The sequence below is a fragment of the Aythya marila genome (genome assembly GCF_965140915.1).
Source record: "Aythya marila genome assembly, chromosome: 6".
NCBI lineage: Eukaryota > Metazoa > Chordata > Aves > Anseriformes > Anatidae > Aythya > Aythya marila.
The window spans coordinates 4,667,493-4,688,165 of NC_139047.1; the positions used below are offsets into that span (position 1 = coordinate 4,667,493).

The 20,673-nt window shown below is 36.0% G+C and overlaps 1 protein-coding gene across 5 annotated transcripts in view; it reads right to left on the reverse strand.

The window, feature by feature from the left end:
• GULP1 (GULP PTB domain containing engulfment adaptor 1) overlaps nucleotides 1-20,673 on the reverse strand; it is a 152,782-nt gene that overhangs the window by 41,722 nt on the left and 90,387 nt on the right. The window lies entirely within an intron of this gene.

The following is a 20,673-nucleotide window of genomic DNA, read 5'->3' on the forward strand; positions in this document are numbered from 1 at the left end:
TTTAGGGGAAACCAAACATACACCTGTCAATACACAAATCATGATATTGCTACAGGATCTTACCATTCCTTATTTGTACTGAAATTCCTTTACGTCCTTCTGTGCAGTTTTGCTTGTTTCTACTAAACTTTATGGACACCGAGATAATCCAGCTCAAACTGCATTTGTTTGTGTAATAATTATGGATTGCCTACTTGATTTCAACACTGAGGTACACTTGATTTAGTCACACCAGGTACCTGTAATATGCCAACATAATGCTAGCAAGAAAAGATGAATACCCTCTTTTCCCTGAAGTATACAAGTTTCTGCGTGACATGATACAGAAAGGTTTTATAACTTTTAATTCTTAGCAGTTTCAAAAGCAACTTGAGTTTGTCAAGCTACAGATGCTTTCAACACTAACTCAGAAGTTTTTTTTTTTTTTTTTTAAAAACTTTACTGACAGCCTATATGCTCAAGCTGTATAGTGGCAAAGAAACTTTGCAGCTCTACCAATAATTAAGTCTTATTATAAATTTGTTACTGACAGAAATGTGTTGTGTCACCTTGAATACAACAGGGTGTAGATCAAAACACAGTGATCTAGGCTCATCTGCTGTCAATGCTCCCTGATATTGTAACTTTCTAGTTAGGAGACCAAAGTTTTCCAATAACAAAGCAGAAATCTCTATTATTGATTTGTTGTCTTTCACGTAACAACTCCAAGCACTTTAGTTAAGGGATGTGCTCTTCCCTGGAAGAGTGAAAGCTTCAGAAGATGTATATAGAATAAAAAATGATACCTGAATTATGGATACTACACGTGACATACAGACATGCATATTTATACACCACACACTGGGCACAACATGAGGCAAAAGTGTAATTGCTGTAGGTTTTGTGACAAGGCAGGGCTGAGGCATTATGCAGTGCAGGAGTCCTGCATAAACAGAGGAAATAAGAGCTGCAGATGTGGACAATGCTCAGATCAACAGCAAGCAGAGGTCCCTGCTGTGTGCAGTGAGGTGGAAGAGCGTACTTCAGCTTCCTCCTCTTTGGACAGTTTTGAAACTGGCAGCTCCAGGGGCTCCATCAGTGTGAGCAGAGTGATACTCCTCAATATGCACTGAGATTGTGTCGAGTGCCCTTCTAGATGTCCTGGGGTAGCTGCCTTGCCTGCAGCCCCTTCCCTCATTTCTGATCATGAAGGGGAGGGGGCACTCGATGTCTAAGTACAGAGAGAAACTGCTGAAAGCACAGATTGAAATGACTGATAAACCCCCCAAAAGTACATACAAATTGCATTTGCTAAATATGTTATGAAAGAAATCACCAAGACTTGAAGTATATGGAAACATCATGAGCATTATATCAATATTTATGGAGCATAATGTCACTAGCCCAGATTCTCCCAATCATTCGCAATGCCCTACCTTCCAGATGAACATTCTTTTTGACATTAAACATTGCTACTGAAATTTTTAATACACTCAGCAATTTGAACTTAGAATTACAGCTTGCATTTTACAAACGGTTCAGCATAGGGAAATACAGCAAGACGCATTTAATCTATAAATAGAAAGGAGATTTGTAGCATTACTGTCAATATCACTTGGAGGTGATGAGACCATACATTCTATGGGTTATATGGTTTGCAAGTGATACATATTTGTATGTCTGTTAACTTCAGTTCTACTTTTTATTCTGAATTTTAGTCAAAACTGCTTAGTCTGACCTCCACAAGCTTTTTTTTTTTTTTTTTTTTTTTTAAAGATATGGTAATCAAGAGAAAAACAAGAGCAAATATTCTGAACATCTGTATTAATTGGACTGATTTATTTTGGGGCAAAATATTAGCAGAATTTCAAATTAAAGCTACTTATTTTCTAATTACAATTAAGTATGACTATACAATATAAGCTTAACATATAGGTAACATTAACTAGAGGCTCTTTACTGCATGCTGTTTCATCTGCTTTGCACATTTTCTGTCATCTGCCACACCACTGCACTTTTTTCATATTCCTATTCCATTTTTCAATTCCTACAGCATTACTCACAGTACTTAAGCAAATGCACAAACTGAGACTTTAGATGACAAGCTCAACAGCGTGAAGGCCACTGTGTTTGCATAATCCCAAACATAACTGATGCTCTGTCACCTCTGGGACTTCAAAAATAATAAATAACTAATTCATCATTTTCATAAATCTGGGAGATGGCTATTTCCTTACTGTCTTTTCAGCAGATTTTTATCACTGAATCTCACATGAACACACAGAGAGAACAAAAATATGTTATATCTGGAATCCAGTACAGTTGTGGCATTGCAAGTATAAATATTCATAGTGGAAGAGGTTCTAGAAGAGAAACTTCGAATCAAAGATGATTAATATTAGACTCTTGTTTTCGAGATGAGGGTCCTTTCGCAAGCAGGTCTGTAGAAAGATGGGTACTTGTTAAGTCAGTGATTGCTTTGGTCCCTTCAGGTTCTGTCCCACAGCTGTCTCTGCAGAGCCATCTGACGAGGAACACCACCACCATGAAACATAACTATTCCTGAAAGTCAAGCTATTACTACTCCTACACTTAATATAATTGCTGAGTAGAGAAAATAAGGTAGCACTTCTCCTTCAAATCATTCAGTATTAACCCTAAATGCAATTTAATAAGTGCATTAATTTCTTAATCATTCATTAACATTAAATACCTAATACAGGTTAAAATATTTACTTGTGATTGTGTTAGAAATGTTTACTCTTCGCAAGTAGTAAAAGACTTCTTCTTCAAGTTGGTGCACTCTGTGCTTAATAAGCCAATTCAAACAAAAAGGCTCAGTAAGTTAGTCAGATGTGCCACCAGACCCATCTCTGTAAATATTTATGTATTATTAAGTTTAGCGTTAATGAGGTGTTTTACCAGAATCAAACCAAGTTCCATTTGAATTATTTAAGAAGTTTAAAGCTCATGACATCTAATGCTCTTCATAAACATATAGCAGACTGGGGCATATTAATTTCCAAATTACTCTTCATTTTTCATTGCAGTCTGCCATTCTTCCAAACACATTCCCTACAAAACTGAAAAAAGTCTAAGTTTGCAATACTTATTCTGCTCTCACTTGCAGCTGGTTATAGTCAGAAGTAACTTCTATGACATCAACAGATCTTATCAGTCAAACAGTTTAACAGATTTTTTTTTTAATTTAAAGTATATTAAGGCTTGTTTTTCCCTTATTGATGCTTGCTATTAAGAAAGTGAGCTTCTGAGCAGCCACACACAAGACAAACACCTCAGATCAAATTCATTATAATCCAATATTAGCAGAGGACCAGATGTGCTTGCTCCACATACAAAGATTTGCAAGATAGTGCAGCTGTGGAGAATTACTGGGATCTCTTTCATCTTATTAGAATCAACAGAAGTTTTATCATTGGCAGCAACTGGAAGAATAATTCTGCCCTGCAATGGCCAGGAGGGTTGTCTTATACAGCAAACTAGTAAACAGACCCCTTGTGGGTAATCAACTCCATGCAGAAGCAAGAGTTGAATGAAAATTTTACTCTGTACTTAACTTAAGAAAGACACATTTTGGTTCAATTCCACAGTGAAATTATTAAAAATGCTTTTTAAGTTGTACTTTGGTTGGAGAAATTATTAAAATAATAGCCATTAATAAGGTCAGGTGAGTTAACACTTTTTTTTTTCCTTGCCATTCACAAGACACTCTCCAGTAATTCTTTCCCATCAGCTTAGATTTTGTCTCTCAAAATTACACTCATTTCAACATTTTCACACACAAAGTCTATCCAGGTGCTTTTCTTCAAAAATTACAGGGAATTAAAACAAAACAAAACCACATCCACCCTTAGGAAAAACAAGTTTTACTGGAGTCAAAAGCATCATTAAAGAAAATACTGATTAAGAAATAGTTTTAGGTACATTTTTGAATATGTATATAGACTTCCACTTTTCCAGTAGAGAGCAGTGTAGGATATATTAGTAATAAAACATTTGTTTTCTTTTGCCATCCCGTTTCACTTAAAAACGAACAAAGAAACCCTACAGTTTTTCATAGTGACACATTTCTTTATGACCATGAAAACCTTGAATGTGAAGAAATTTTCTCTTACACAAATTTATATGCCATTAAACAAAAAAAAAGTACTTACTGAATTAATACCATAAAGAAAGGGAAAATAAGTAATGCAAACTACTGGATACCTGCTGCCAACATTTGACAAATTAACTTCACTGCAGAATTTGATGGAATGCTTATTTACTGATTAGAGGAAAGCAAATATATCCACATTCTAATACCAGCGGAATGACAGTACACAATAAAGAACTAGGATGAAAGAGCTGGGAGACTAGTTCTTAATCTATACAGAAAATGTACAAACAATGTCTAAGCTGTTAATCATACCCTAAGATATGAACAATTTTTGTTCAGACTTGCATACATGCGTCTTCTCTACCAAACAGAAGTACATGGACTACAAAAATGCCCATCTCTTCCAATTTTGGGTTCCTTCTCTTCCCACTCCCTACCTTCAAGTTGTCCCCCTGTAACAGTTTCCTTAGTTCTCTGCCGGTTAGAGTCTTTGCCAGGGTACAGAAATGTTTGCATTTCCCCCTTTGGGGATCTGCACGTCTCTAGCACACCTTAAAAACAACTATCTGTCCCAGACGTGACTGCTGCTCAGATGAGATCAGAAATCAAATTGACCACATGAGAGTATGGAGAGAAATGTGCCACAGACATGAGCACATTTATTGAATAACCCCTGCTCGTCTGACATGTAACATTAGGCATAAATAGTGACTCTGATAGAGGAAAAACATTTTAGGCATTTTTCTGAGAGAGTATTCAGGTACTATTTGCAAAAAAAAAGACATGACTGCATGACTAGAAATATATAGAAAAAATAAGTGTCTTTTAATGAAAATTAAATATTACCAGGTATTTCATCTGTCAGTAGGATTAAACCAAAAGAGTGATACAAAATATAGGTGAAAATGTTTAACGCAAACAATTATAGCAAATAAATATAAATAAATAAAAACATTGATAAAATACTAAAATGTTGACAAAAAATACATCATCAGAGAAACAAGACTAAAATGATTAGATAACCTTTAACTACAGAATCTTTGGAACATAGTGATGTAAAACATGCCATGCTTCATTTTAAGCAACCAACAAGCCCTGATGGTTAATTTTCTCCTATTTTCTAGTAGTGTAATAACTAAAAACTCTTTACTGACTAATGTGTAAGTAATCATCTCAGTCTTTAAATTTGACGCAATGTACAAATAATAAAGAATTTTATAACTACAGCTTAACATGCCGTTGAACAGCTGATGGACATATATAATACAGACATTTATTGGAGCTGTTCTTGCCAGGAACCAGAATGTTGGAAGCAGATCTAGAGATATTCTGTTAAGGATGTGTGAGGAACTGAGGATATTAGGCAGTCCTAATCTTGCCTACACCTGTCTTCTGACCCATGGATAGTTCTAATGAGAAAGTACATCTCTTCTCACTGAGAAGAGACTTAAAGCCTGGTCCAAGTAAGCTAAATCCAAGTAAGCTTGGTGTAAATTTAAAGGCAAAAACTAACTGCACCAGGTTAGATTCCTCAAGTGTCACTGCATTTTAATCCACAGCCAGAAGAAGAGGCAAACGCAACAGGAGTGGAAATTCTATATTAATATAACCAGTGTTTTTGCAAGCAGAACTTCAGAACAATGGAAACACTTTGTAAAAGATGAAAGCTTCTCCAAGGAGTCAGCGTGGTAATCTGCTAGGAAAGCTATCAACAGGGATATATTTGAAACCAAGTCAGATTGCAACACCGTACCAGACATGTTCTCTGCATAAAAACATCTCATCCTAAAGGTAAAGGAATGTTAAGATACAGCTGGTACCTCCACACGGAAGATAAAAGCAGGCTGGAACACAGAAAGAAAGCAAAAAAGGTAAAAAGCTTATCTTGTCAGGACTGTCACTGTAGAAAATAACAGCCATACAAGAAAAAACATTCCCTATTTTTTCAGTCCATCAATCTCTACAGAGTGCTTCAAAAGCGTGTATCAAACTGTATCATGCCTGAAGAGCTGTCAGGCTGAATCTGAAGCTTATAACGGAGCCGAGGGGCTGGGGAAGGCTGCACACTGCACTCCCCTGGCACACCCCATTATCAGCTTCCCAGATTTTCGCCAGAGGTAAAGTGAGAATAAATACAGCTTCAGGCAGATTTACTTCCTCCTCAAACTGGAAGAGGAAAAAGCAGTTCTTTACCTCTGCTCTGCAGACCTGTTCGGTGCAGTGAAGGATTTACTGCTGGTCCAAGTGAGCTCTACATTAGTACCCAGCAGGAGCACACGGGCAGCAGCAGGGTCATATGAATAGCCCTGATGGATACTCCAGGTTTGAGCAAAGTGCAAGCTCAGGTAATTTTTAGAAAATGTATAAAAAGCTGTTGCTATGTGGGAAAAGAGCTTAAAAGGGAAGATTTTAAATATGCACAAATGATTGGATTGAAGGTCTGCTTTTCTTTTAAGCACATTTCCCATAGCTGGTATATTAACAAAACAATATAAAAATCAAAGAGAATATTTGCCATGAAAGGAAAAAGGGAAGGGACAAAAGGGAAGGGGAAGATGGTAGAGAGAGCAAATTTATCTCTGGAAGAAAATCATTTCTTATCATATATTTCCTGGTTGTGATTGGGACATGTCTTCTTCACGTGTGCCACACTGTCATTACATTTCACATGTAAAAATCCTTTGCACAGAGACTGGATAAAATGAAGAAGGTAAAAACAAACAAAAACCAAAACACTCCCAAACTTAGTTTGGGAGTAGTTGGGATATAGTCTGTGTCTCCAGTTTTGGTCTTTACACATCAGACCAAATCTGATTTGATTTTTTTTTTTCCTAAAAGGATCCGTTCACTCATTTTATTGCAACAGGGGATGTCTGTGGATAATCCAAAGACACCAACTTCAAGCCATAATAGCTCCTGTGTTTCAGTACAGAAACTATGAGCACTTTACACAGACATTCATCTAATGTCCTTGAAAACAATGACATCACATTTGTATCTTCATATTCTCCATTATTATTCATCAGCTCTGAAGAGCCTCCTGTGGAGTGTCATTGTTACCTCCTGGATGTTTTAGGATAACTAATAAGAAAAAATCCACCAGCTGAGCATATCATTGACTAGTGCGATCTGGCTTAACCCCTTTATGGTCTTTGTGAGTCGCTCCTGACTTGCCTAGAAAATAACTGAGCCATCCCTGACTAGAGATACTCAATAACTCCAGCTCCTGCAATCCTCCATTATTACTGTCATACATGTGTAAGTTCACATTTCATTTAACTCTGACCTTCAAGAACTAAAAGAACTAGCAACTCTGAATTCACTGTCAAAAAAATATAGCATCTCTTTCTTCATGTAAGAGTTATCATTACTGAACAAACATTTAGTGATGGTATTATTCAAGCAGACTTTAATTCTGTTCATATGGTTGCACAGGAAAGGGTACTTGAACACTCACAGGAATTTTTCTTTGAAGGTACCACATATCCAGACAGGGAAAAAGAGAACTGACGAACTTGGCATGTCCTTCAGAAAGGTATATTCTGAACAGGAAGCCTCTGATACTTGGTCACCAAAGACATAAAATACTGCTGAAATGTCTCAATTCTGAAGTATTCTTGACTGGATTATTGCCAGTGCAAAAATATTTACATAAACCTTTTTATCGTTACTAGAAAACTACCTTGACTGAAGAGTCTACCTAAAAATAATTCATATTCAGTATTTCCAACTTCAAACATTCAGCCTAATAAGAGAATAGGCAGATTTTCAGCTTTACAAGCCCGTGATTTACAAGCCCATGATTCAGCTTTTTCAGTATTTTAAACTTTCAAATATTCAGCCTAATGAGAGAAAAGGCAGATTTTCAGCTTTACAAGCCCCTGACTGGACAGTAGACTTAGTTCTGCACCACAGGAATTGGATTTGACTGAAGTGTCATTTCTTTATGGAAGTTGGACTAAGCCATCAAAATTTAATGAAATGCTTTTTTTTTTTTTTTTTCCTTTTTTTTTTTTTTTCCTCCCAACACAACAGAGATTTTCAAATATCTTAATATAAGGAAGTTGACGTCTTGTTTGCATTTTTTTCATAAAGGAGACTCCAACATAGTGATTTAACTGAATTAACAATAAGACACAACTTCAGCAACTCTTATATTCCACTCGTATGTACTGGCGTAGTACAAATATTTCTGTTTACAGAGCCCTTTGCAAAGATATCCAACATACCGCTAGAAAGCTAAGAATGCAGAAACCACCTTCCTCTAATCCCCACTTAATCACTGCAGATGCTAACCAGCAACACTGGAAAGCCTAATGGGAACTACACTGCACCACAGGGTGAAAAAATATTTTCATTGCTACTACTTGCAAAAAAAGACTAGTCTACCCACACTGAAGTTACAGTTCATTTTCTTTAGTATTCCCATAAGGCTAATAGAGGACCGCCCAAAACAAAGAAGAAAAAAAAAATACTACAAAACAGTGAAGAACAAACTAACAAAAAGAAAACCACAATCTAGTACAACACTATCATTAAAAGAACAGTAAGATGAAGACACCAAGTGGTGGTGTTCTCACAATTTCTTGGCAGTTATCAGTATAACACCCTGTATACAACACGCAAAACTGCTGTCCTAGTTTTGACTCTGCTTTGCCCAAAGTATCAACCCCCTGGTTTTCAGAACACCACTGTTCCTGTAAATGTAGCACGCACTGGTCTGCTCTGTGTTAGCATTCTGCAAGTAATTTAGGATTTATTCCCCCCCCCCCCCCCCCCAAAATATAGCAAGCTACAGCTTGAAGCTGATTTATTTGAGCTCCATCTGTCTTGCTGACTTTGCTGTTGCTGAAAAATATTCAGGCTAATAAAGCCTCCCTAAAAATAATGAAAATTGAGCTGAGCTGACAAAACACCATTATGAAAAAACAAAACATGTTTTCAATATCTGATAACAAAACCTATCTTAGTTTGTAAAACTGGCAAAACCAATCTTCTTTACCAACAAGATGAAGCTCAGTAAAATTTGGAGTATTTTCATTAACTCAGAACATCATTAACAGAGCCGGTTGAACCAGGGGTGCATCTCCAAGCCACATGAGTAAACAGGCCATGACATCACTCAGAAAGCAGTTCCTTCAAAGAGATATTTCCCAGATGATTTCATTGTTAGGCACGCATTTAGAGGAACACAGGCTTCACATTCTTTCTTTCAAAACAAGATGTACGAGAACAAGCAGGAGTTTTCACGTGCCATTTCAAGGTGGGATTGTGCAATTCTAAGTGCTCAGCTGGCAATAACTGCTTCAGATTGAAGCTGGGACACAAAATCATCACAGCTGTTGTTCAATGTAAATCAGCTCTACAAGATGTGGAAGAAATTGTAATGGATTTTTTATAAATATATTAATAAAGACAAACAGAAAATATTGAAGCTACTCTTTTGTAGTGAAAAATATTAACAACATCTTACAAAAGCAGACATAACGCCACACAATTTTTCAGCTTTTGTGAATGAAGTTTATTTTTGTCTAAACCCATTTCTACCTCACTTGTCCATCACTAACATGATACAGTTGAACTTGCAGTATCACACACTTGCCATGGCAACATGCGATGATACCATAGACACAGAAACAGGAATTCCCTGTGGGATAAAACAAAAGTCACAGTTAGGAACAAAACTCTCATTCAAACACAAACGGCCTTAGTAATAGGAACAAGTAACTACTGACCATTACTCTTGCTTTATTAAAGTCCTTTTCCATTTTATTCATATGGAATATGAAGTTGCCTATTTTAAGGATGTTGTATCTCTTCTAAATTAGGACCTCTAACACTGTGAGCCTTACTGTTCCACAGATGAAAAGAAATAACTCTTACTTTAATTCTTGATTCATAGAAACACTTGGCTGTCAAACAGAGGACAAGCAGGACACCAGAAAACTGATATTGTGGGGAAAGAATCACAAATGCATCGAGCTAGTCATTTAACACTGGAAACTTAACAGTACTTTCAAGGATTATTTCATACTACAAAAATTTTAAACATAATCTGAACATTTATGAATCTGAACTCTCATTACCACAGATCATCTGCTCTTTAAAATCTAGTGTTATAGCTATAATTTCTCTAACAAATAGTTTTTTATACATACATTCCAAGCAGAAACATGACTCCAAGGAGAAAACGGACACCACAGGACATATATTTGTAGATAAGTATATTAACAGAAATATGAACCAAGAATTAGCTTTGGGTAGGTTTCATGTTGTTTATGTCACTGTTTTGTTTTTGTTTTCTATACGGTAGTTCCTATACTGAGAATCACCATTTGAAAAAAATAAACAGCCAACTTATTCTTAATAAAGCAATTTCAGTGCTGAAAAACTGAGTTAGTAAAATGTAATTCCTAATCACATTAATAATCCACACAGATGTGATTAAATAAATGCACATAAATTAATAGCAGTATTTTGACATAAGTGGCCAAGAAAATGTGTTTTCTGACAGAAAAAATATTTTTTTTCCTTTGCTCCTAAAAAACACTTCATAAGCCACATCTACTACCCTAAGACTATTGTTAATTTTATGCAGATGACATCTGTAGTGTCTTTGTGAGTCACCAGATTCACAGAACACCCTCAGAAGTTTGAGAGAATTGACTAGGGTAGCTAAGTAAAAATCAGGTGAGCTGAGTATCTGTGGGAGTTGAAGAGGGAGAAGCTCCATGAGCAGAGGAAAAAAAAAAAAAGGTAACAAAGCAGAGCAACAATTGTGACACCCCCCAACCCCCAAACTGCATTACACTTGAAGCTCTGAGAAAATATCTTAAAATTAAGTGGGTATCTTGTGGGAAAAGGGACAGGGAAGCCAGCACAGATTTTCTTGTATTGGTTTAGTTACATTGTTATATTGGATTTTTAATTTTTTTTTTTCTTCCTTCATGTAACCAGAACAGTCTTCTCACAGCTGATTATTGCTTTATACACTTGTTTCATGTAAAGGATGGTCTTTGTTTTATTCATATGATCTCACATTAAAGCCAGCTATAAAATCTACATACAGGGATCACTATTATTGGACACATGGCCTTCAGTATATTCAAGAATATCAGTAACCAGCAGTTTTTCCAAACCTAGCTATGAAGTGAGCTGTTTAATCCAAGATACGGGTAGGAGACTTCACTCCCTTTTTACTCTACCATTCCAGAGATGATTGAAACAAATTTGCAGAGCACTACCTAAATATAGAAAATATTTTCCTCTAAATAATATAATTTATAGGGAATGGGATTTTTAATTAGAAAGATTATTTTTACAACTGCAGAAGTGTTTAATAGTGACATATTCAACCTGTCAGCATGAAGTATGAAGCATGAAGTGAAACCACCGTCATCTGGACCTTAACATCTACTAACTTGAAGATTGATAAGTAGATGAGATGGACATCTCAAATGAACTATTCAAAAGAGCTGGAAATTACTTTGTATGTTATTTTACAACAGCAATTAATCCGACTCTGTAATGTTATCTGCCACTTATTTCATATAAAATATTATGCTTGTCAATAAAAAAGAGCTATCTTCTGGTGCTAAAATAGTAAAATTAATCTTGTCTGGATCATTATAGCGATTCTCCCATTCTCAGCTGAATGAAAAATAAGATAACAGTGTATTTTAAAAACAATCATATAAGGATTTAGTTTTTAAAGTAGCCACATACTCCTTTTTACTAAGAGACAAGATACTGAGAATACATTTAGTCTTGAGCTCAAGGCACTGAAGTAGAATTTAGAATTTGAGATCTGATTAAAGAACAGTCATTTGGGACAAATTTGCAGAAAACGTCCGGTATTATCTCAGTTCCATATCTTTAGGGTAATAATTCATCCATTTCTTGTCTCCATTATAGTTTAATTACTCTTTCTGAAGAGTAAGCTCATTAGAGGTAATTCCAAAGTGTTCTGTCACTTACTTCTGAACTTTGATCTATGATTATTTGCATCACGGTAGCACCTAGAGGCTCCATCTCATTATTCTAGAGGCTGCACAAACAACAAAAAGATAGCCCTTAGCTTCAAGGAATTGATGATCTAAGTGAACTGTGATAAATGACAATAAACTCTTGAAAATGCACAGCATAATTTCAGTTAGTACCTCTGAGTGCTACTAGTAAAAATCAATGTAAGACATTGAGCCACATTCTTCCTTGTACACAACATTCTAATAGCTAATAAAAATACAAGTAAAAAGCTAAAACTAGTATAAAACGAACAGAGCGCTCTCAAATTTTAAGGACAAAAAGGATGCAATTGAGACTTGATTTTCCCATCTTCCTCAACTCCCGGGGAAGATTGCAAGCCCCTGAAATATGGTACAAAAGAAGGAAGGAGAATTCACCTGACCACATATGAAATCAAGACAGCTTATACCATGTCATTTAGATGTCCATTAAGTTAAAAATAATAATAAATAAACATTTAAAAAAAATCCCCAGAGCTGTATCTACGTTTAAACCTCTTAAAATTGGTTGGAACATTAAGTATGCACATGCAATTTAGGTGAATACTTTTCCATTTTGAGAATGGTTTGCCTCTAACAGTTGCAGTTCCTCAAAGCCTCATGTAGTGCAAGTTGAATATGGCCTCTGAATGTTGACTTATGATGACACAAACATTTCTGATTTTAATGAATTTCCAGCAACAAGCCTATATTCTAGAGTAGACAACTTTCCTTCCACCTTATCTTATTAACTGAATACTCTAATTCACGCAATTTGCTGATTAACTTCTCTCTCTGACTCTCTCTCTGGAATTTCCTATTTCAAAAGCACAGAAGTCTACAGCAATAATAAGAGAAATGCCGTAGGGACATTTTCAGTCAGTGCTTCAAGTGATCTGCTCATTCCAATGCACCTTTTGGCTCCACAATTATCATCAAGATTTGATGCATATCCTTGTTTCCCCATTTTTCCTCTTTTTAGAGGAACTACAGCAACAAATTGAAAGATTACTTACTTGAAAAACCTCCAGAAACTTTCTGGATTTGGTTTCCCTTAAGGATTCAGAAAGAAGAAAATGATACCCATGAAAAACCCAACACTCTCTCCCTCTAAGTGGGCAATAATTTCTAGTAAAAATACAAAATATTTGAACAAAGCTTTACAAATTAGTTCATGCAAATATGATTCTTGGCCATGTCCCAAACCAGTAATGAAAAGTTCTCTGGCATGCCACAGCTTAGGTTCTTAGGTTCAATGTGCTTTCTAAGACAGGTCAAGGTGGACCTTACAATTCCTAAATCCAAGTGATCTGAAGGAGGCATTTCTGAGAGAAATACTCATTACAGTCCAGGATCCACAACTGGCTACATACATAACTATTCTAATAGAGTTTAAAAAGTCACAAGCTGCAGCTAGTAACTTGTCCAATGGCTTCTTGATGATGAATCCTCATAAAGAAGATGAGCATGTATGAAGTCCTTTTGTTTTTAGAATGATGAATTTATTTTACTTGCTGTTCTGCCTGGCTGTTGGACAGATTCCTGTAGTCTTGTTTTAATTGGTAAAGCTATGCCCTTACAGATGTTCCTGTTCAAAAAGTTGAACATATTTTCTCTGATTCAGTTCTATTTTTATATTTTCCAGTTCGTTTTGGGAGAGTTGCCTAATTATTTTTAGTGCACACTAGATGTGAGAAGAAGGGAGTGTCTTCATAAATACAGCAAAGGCTGAACAGAAATATCCAGCTTTGTCAAAAATGGGAGATGAGAAGAGGAGGAGTTAATTCATCCGCAGGCCTGATTCTAATTTAAAGCAAGAACAATCCATAAACAGCTGGGGGCCACCTAACCCACACGTACAATAATCCGGATGTTTGAACTCTGTAGACTATTAGTTCAAGTGTCAGACATGCAACTCACTTGACAGTCCAGAGGCTAAAAAGTCTGCTTAAGGAAACCTCACATTCTCACAGCCGACAGCTCACATGGAAATACAACTGTGCAGAAAGAATCCCTGGAGGGCATGCTAATGAGGCTAATTGGTAGTTTCCAGCAGCCTTAAGAAGAGGTAAGGGAATAAATATCAGCAATAGAGAAGGAACAGAAAGGGATGTTGTGCATATCTTTGCTGACCCTAAAGTTTTTGGAAATTCTGTCCTTTTTTCCTAGCATACTGATATTTACTTCATTTTCTCTGGACAAACCTCTGAGTTTTGTTTAGTTGTCTTGAACAGATATTTGTACCACTCTGCCTGTTATTCTTGTGGTGCCTGCTCTTTTCTGTGCTGCCAAGCTCAAGGAACTGAGGTTTCTGAGCATCTTTCCCAGCCATTAAAGACCTATAATCAAATATTTATTCTTTTTCTAAAGAATGACAAAGTGACACTTAGAAGAGTTGTTACAAAGCTTCTAATGATTTCATGTCTTTGTCTCAACAGTCTCATTGCTCAGCACATTTGAGGGAACTACTAGGTATGGGCAGTGATGCATTTATGTTCAAAGCTTATTTTTACACTTTTGTTTAATACACTGTCTTTAGAAATATACTTTAGAGGTTGTATTCAATACTAAATCCCATATTACAAAGAACTGCAATTGAAAGAGGATTGCTATTACTGCTACAAACCTTCTGCTTCCTTCTTGGTATGTCATACATACTAATATTTTCTCCTACTATCAGTGCTAGTTGGATTAACACCTTAATTTATGTCTGTTCTACGTTCCAGAAACCAACTCTTCCACAGCAAGAATAGAATTGCAATTATTATTTCTGCAACAAAAATAATCCAAAGAACGTACCTGGCACAGATAGGTCTCAGTGTACTATTTTAATCATGCCATCAACAAGTCTTTCTAACTGCAGACCATGCCAGATAAATCAATCCTATGTAGTCTCCTGCTGCAGATTTTCAGACAGCCAAGACAGTGAAGACTCAGGAGACCAAGCCCTTACACTGAAAGGCTAAGAAAAGCCTCGAGCAAAAAAACAAACAAACAAAAAACAAACAAACAAACAAAATGTTTCCCACATATAAACTATGTCCCTTGTAACCTAGAAGTTGTATGAATTCACTCCAGAAGCTCTTCATCTCAACATGAAATAGAGCAACAATAACCCATTCTTAAAGAAAAATAAACTACAAATTGCATTCAGGCCTAACAAGGTGGTTAGGAAAATGGATAACAGTTCATTGTGAGAAGCAAAGGGGGCAGCACTTGTTCAAGCTGAAGATTACAAGGCTGGTGTGTGTGCGGATGTGTGTAAGACTAAGAATCACAAGTTGCAGCAAAAGAAACTACAACTGGAAATGAGGGGAAAAAAAGTTTCACAGTGACAGTGATTAAGTACTGGAACAGGCTGCCCAGAGTCTGCACGTCTCTGTCCTTGCAGGAATTTAAAGCTTGATTGTATAAGGCTCTGCTGTGTCTTACCCGATTTTTAAGTTAGCTTTTCTTCAGGTAGGAATCAGCTGGATGATCTTCAGAGACCCCTTCCAACCTAATTTATTGCAGATTCTTACATTTCAATGCCAAAGCAAATCTTAATGCAAATATAACTGTAGCCAAAGGACAACTCCATAACATTCAAGGAATAAGGCATTCGATCTTTCTAAAATCATGCATCAACATCCAAAAATGAGCTAAGTCTTCAGCAGCTTGACATTTTCAATCCAGATTATAGTTGTTAGATATATCTTCAGTGCCAAATAAGTGATCCTAGGACCTCTTACAAAAATTTGTCTAAAGCTGTTGGTTGCTACAAAAATATTTTTCCCTTAAGAAAGAATTAAACTTAGACTGCTCACGAAGTCAGAGATAGAGGAAAAGACTGTAATTAAGCAGCTAGGGTTCTAAGCAGAATGGATGTAAGGCAATTTATGGCAGAGAAACAAACAGCTTGCATACCAAAGAAAGAAAACTGCTCCTAACTGTTCCGAATACAACTCCAAAGCTGTTGCAGGTAACTGGCTAGCTTCAATTCAGATTGCTTTATTATAGAGAAGTTTCAATATACTATTTAATACATTAATGAAAAAGGTACTTAAAATACCTTCCAGATCCTATGTGCATATGCAACCATTAACTGGTGTCATCTATTTTTAATTCTCCTTGTGAAATTATAGCTTCTGTTTCTTATTTGCATTGCAAATATGCTTCATAATTGTAATTGAAGCACGTCATATAGTACTTAGACATTTCAAGTGAAATGGAGCTTCAAGTGAAAAGGAAGAGATCAAGGAATCATAAGCAGAACCTGAGAGAGGATGAGAGCTCTGGAGAATAGATCAAAAGCTACTCTTTTGTCTTTTTTAGTTGTAGTTTATAACGTATTCAAAACCACAACCAATATTTTATCTCATAACTAAAACCACTGAGATTTTTTTTTTCCACTATCAAAAATATCAGACTACAACATCTGCTTTATTAATTGTTATACCTGAGACAGGAAAAGAAATTACACTTCATGTTAAACAGCTTTGTCTAATATCTCAACCGCTTTCTAGTTTTTCTTAGCCTTGAGCAATCAGATGGGGATGCCCTGCCAGGTATGGATGTTGGGCAAGTGAAGCAGATTTGTAGTCTTTCCATTTACCCTACAGAGCTCAAGGGACAAAGCTGAAAAAGTTATTAGCCCAACTTACATGGACTTCAGCTCATGTGTGCTTAAAATTAGCTGTAGTATTTGCAAATGAAAAGATAGGCATTAGGCAAACTATGTTGATCAGTCATGTCCCTGCTTTCAGTACAAATATGTATTCATCTTTATACTCCACTGTTACACTGCAGAATTAGCTGTATGTGTACTCAGAGCATCCAAAACACTTCACATACCCTCACTTCCACTCTTTAAGTGTTTACTACCTTGTCAAATTTTAATTACTTGGATCTAAGCATTTATTTGCTCTCATCTATACACCTCAAAACGATACACAGTTTGCATTTATGTATGACACTGGGAGCTTCAGTCAAACCTAAAGCTCTCTGTTAAAGCTACACACAGAAACAGACCTTAAGAAAGAAAAGATGAAATTGTTCAAACTTCATTCCTTCCTTGAAGCAAGATTCATTCTGAGGAATAAGGATGACCTGTAAACCGTGAAGTTGTGTAGCTGCATATTTTACTTGTAACTAAGAGGGATTTTGACACCAGGGAAGAGGTCATAACCATGGCAAAACTACACAGCTGCCTTTCTGCTATTTTTCTAAACACCTCAGCCAGTGTTCAGTTATAAAAGGTATTGGCACTTCAATTATAAGCAAGTCACTTTTCCAAAGCTTTCAGACAAGCAGCAGTAAATGGATGTGAAAGACAAAACCCTAGGTGCAGATGCACACAGACACCATAACGTATATACCTTCCACCTCTTGCAAAAGGTCTTGACATGCATACATCTGGGGGGCATTGGGGACTACTCAAGTATATACGAGATGCATTCATACAGTCTTTGAACCTCTGTGCATTCATATGCAGGTAGAGATCTACAATGATCTGCAAATCCTACTCATCTTCCTACTGTACAGTGATACATTAGTGACTGAAGTAAGGGTTGGATTTGTGCTCAGAAGACTAGACAAGGCTCAGGAGATGCAGACTTAGTTCTTGTCCCTTTGGAAACTGCATGTGTAAGCTCAGACAAAGCATACTTAAAGAATTTCAAAAGCCTTCTACCCCACAGAGCCTTCTGGGGCACTTAACTGTGCAAGTTTCAAGAAAACCAAATATTCACCATTTTTCACATAGAAAAATGACAACAACTGGAACTGCTCGATACTGAACAATTATAATACAGCTCCCCTCATTCAGCTACTGATAGGAGACGTTTGTTGTTGGAGGTTTACATATGATCCTCTTGCATCACAGTTGTCTATTTCATAGCATATTTTTGTGTATACCAGTCTCCTACCCTTTTCCTCTATGTTAACTTGTAAGCAAAATGGAAGAGGTAGATCCCTTTCTCTAAAGCACGGAAGTCTTCTAGCAGTACCCCTTGTAATCTCTAACTATGTTTTGTTTACATGTTTATGTGATCCCTGGCACAATGAACCCCAAGTTTAATAACTGCAATGTATCAGAAATAACTAAGAGGTTCAGATTTGCATTTACTCCTTTCATATTTCATTTGGATATTTTCCTGATACTCATTTTTCTTGTAGTTAAACACTTACATTCGTTATGTTTACATCCAAGGCATTTTGAGACTAATGAAAATTAATTGAAATGCAGTTATTAATTCTAATTATAATAAATGTAATGTAGGAAAATGAGTTATTTCCACTAATGTCCTCTTCTATTTCATTAGTTTCTTATTTGCAACATTTTCCTGCTCTGCTTGGAGTATCTTGCAATATTTAACTTCACCATATAAATTAAAGTATACTTATTTTAATAATGTGTCTTGTACTTTTGTTTACCTAGAAAATCTATATACAATTTTCTCTTTCATATTCTTTCATTAGTTTCATTTACTGTTTTTACTGACACACTATTATTCTGTAATATGTTTACTTGGGAAAAAGGAAAATCTGCAAGAATAGCCATATTGCCTTGTAGTAGGAACACAGTTTACACCATGAAAATAGCTTTTGATAATACATCATGCTAATGATACAGATAGTCAAATGATACAATTGCACCAAAAGGCTTGCTACTGTAGTTACATCACTTAAGTAGCACACTTGTCACCTAAAATGCTTCATCCAGAAAAGCATTATCTGCTAGTCCCGAATGATAAGAAAGCTGAAGAAATAGGAAATTACATACTAAGTTTTGTTTATTGTACCACAGTAAGGAATAATACTATTAGGTACTGCAAAGCAGGCTATTTACTATTAATGCACTTTCTCATTTCTACAGTTGCAATGTAAGTCCAAGGTACATATTTAATAATTGAAAGATCATTCATGAAACTGCACAACAATTCACGATTAACTGTCATAAAAAAGCCACAATAATACAAAACGAGGTTAGCATTTGATTTTTTTTTTGGAAAAATTTTGGTCTTTTATCTTCAAAATCTCAATTCTCAACTTCATCAAGAATCGTAAGTATATCCATAACAATGTATGAAGTTTTAAAACAATACAAACATGAAGCAAGAAGTAAGAAAACAGCTGTTTAGGAATTAGGAAGCCATCATATCTCTTGGTAAAATAAACTCTATAGGGTTTAATGTGCCATGTATTATGCAAAATGGCAGCTCTTCAGACCTCATGCAAGGTTGACACTACTGGCTTCATAGGATGCTGATAGCCAACATAAACACCAGACTTGCAAAACCGAATCTCTAATGTGCAAAACGGAAAGACGTGCATGTAGAAATCTGATATAAACCAAAAAACATAAGGGGAATATTGGAAGAATATAAATATAATTTAATACAGAGAGACATAGTAAACTTATTGTTGTTTTGGGCAGCAACTTAGCAGAAACTCATCCCTCAGGGCAGTATAAATTACATGATGACAACAGTCAGTCCATTTTTAAGGTTGCAGTCAGATTCCATAAAGTCACACTTTGATCACACTTCTGTTGCGGAGAAAACACTGGCCTAAAATCAAGAAAATGAACTTGAGGGCAAAAGAGAGCCTTTTTTCCCTACAGTATGGAAAATAATACAAACATCTGTTCTTAGTTATGGAACATTACAGGGGAAGATGAATTAAATGAGAAATTTTAGTTTGCCTTCACATTTTATATCCTGGTAATATAAATAGCTTTTGTTAGGTGAAAATTTCCATGCTGTTACATCTAAATGAGTCTTGTATCCCCTGTATATCACGTTATAATGAGACTACCACTACCCAGATTATGATTTTTTTTTTTTTTTTTTGGGGGGGGGGGGGGGAAGGGGGGGATGTTATGTGATTAATATGCTTTCAGCTGGAGTGACATATTCCAGAAAAACAGGAGTTCACAAAGGAACTGATTGCAAAATTCTCACCTCAGTAGGCCTAGATTTTACCTCCAGACCATACCGAAACAAACCACCTTTACCCTCCGCAAAGTAAACTCCACCTCCCTCCCCCAACTTATGCCATACACAAACCATGCTGAAAAACAGAACATTCACTTTTTTTATTTAAGGATACTTCTTGTGGACTCCTAGACTGTACTTGCAGAAGAAACAGCCTTGCCTGTGTTTTGTTGCAAAGAGGATTATTGCCATAAATCATCCAGAGGATGCATGTCCTAACTGATACCAGACATTACTGATTTTTTATTAGAGTTCTCCCCAGTTTGTGCAAAAGAGGGCAATTCTGTATATCGCAGGTGGCTTTTAACATCCTATTACCTCCTAGAGTAGGAATGTTCTTTATAAGACAACAGTCGACTCGTGAGCTGCATTTTTTCAACATGCTTTTGCAAATTCCTAATAGATGTCTATGCAAAAAGAGTAAAGAAACAAAAACCCATCTTTTCCTTTTTTTCTTTTTTCTTAAATTCTTCTTTTTCTGATCATCTCAGAAGATCAGTGTCATAGAAATGCATAGAAATGCTTTTCTTTTTTTCCTTTTAATCTAAGACAGCAAAAAACACGATTTTTCATCCAGAGCAATTTACGTTCAAGAAAC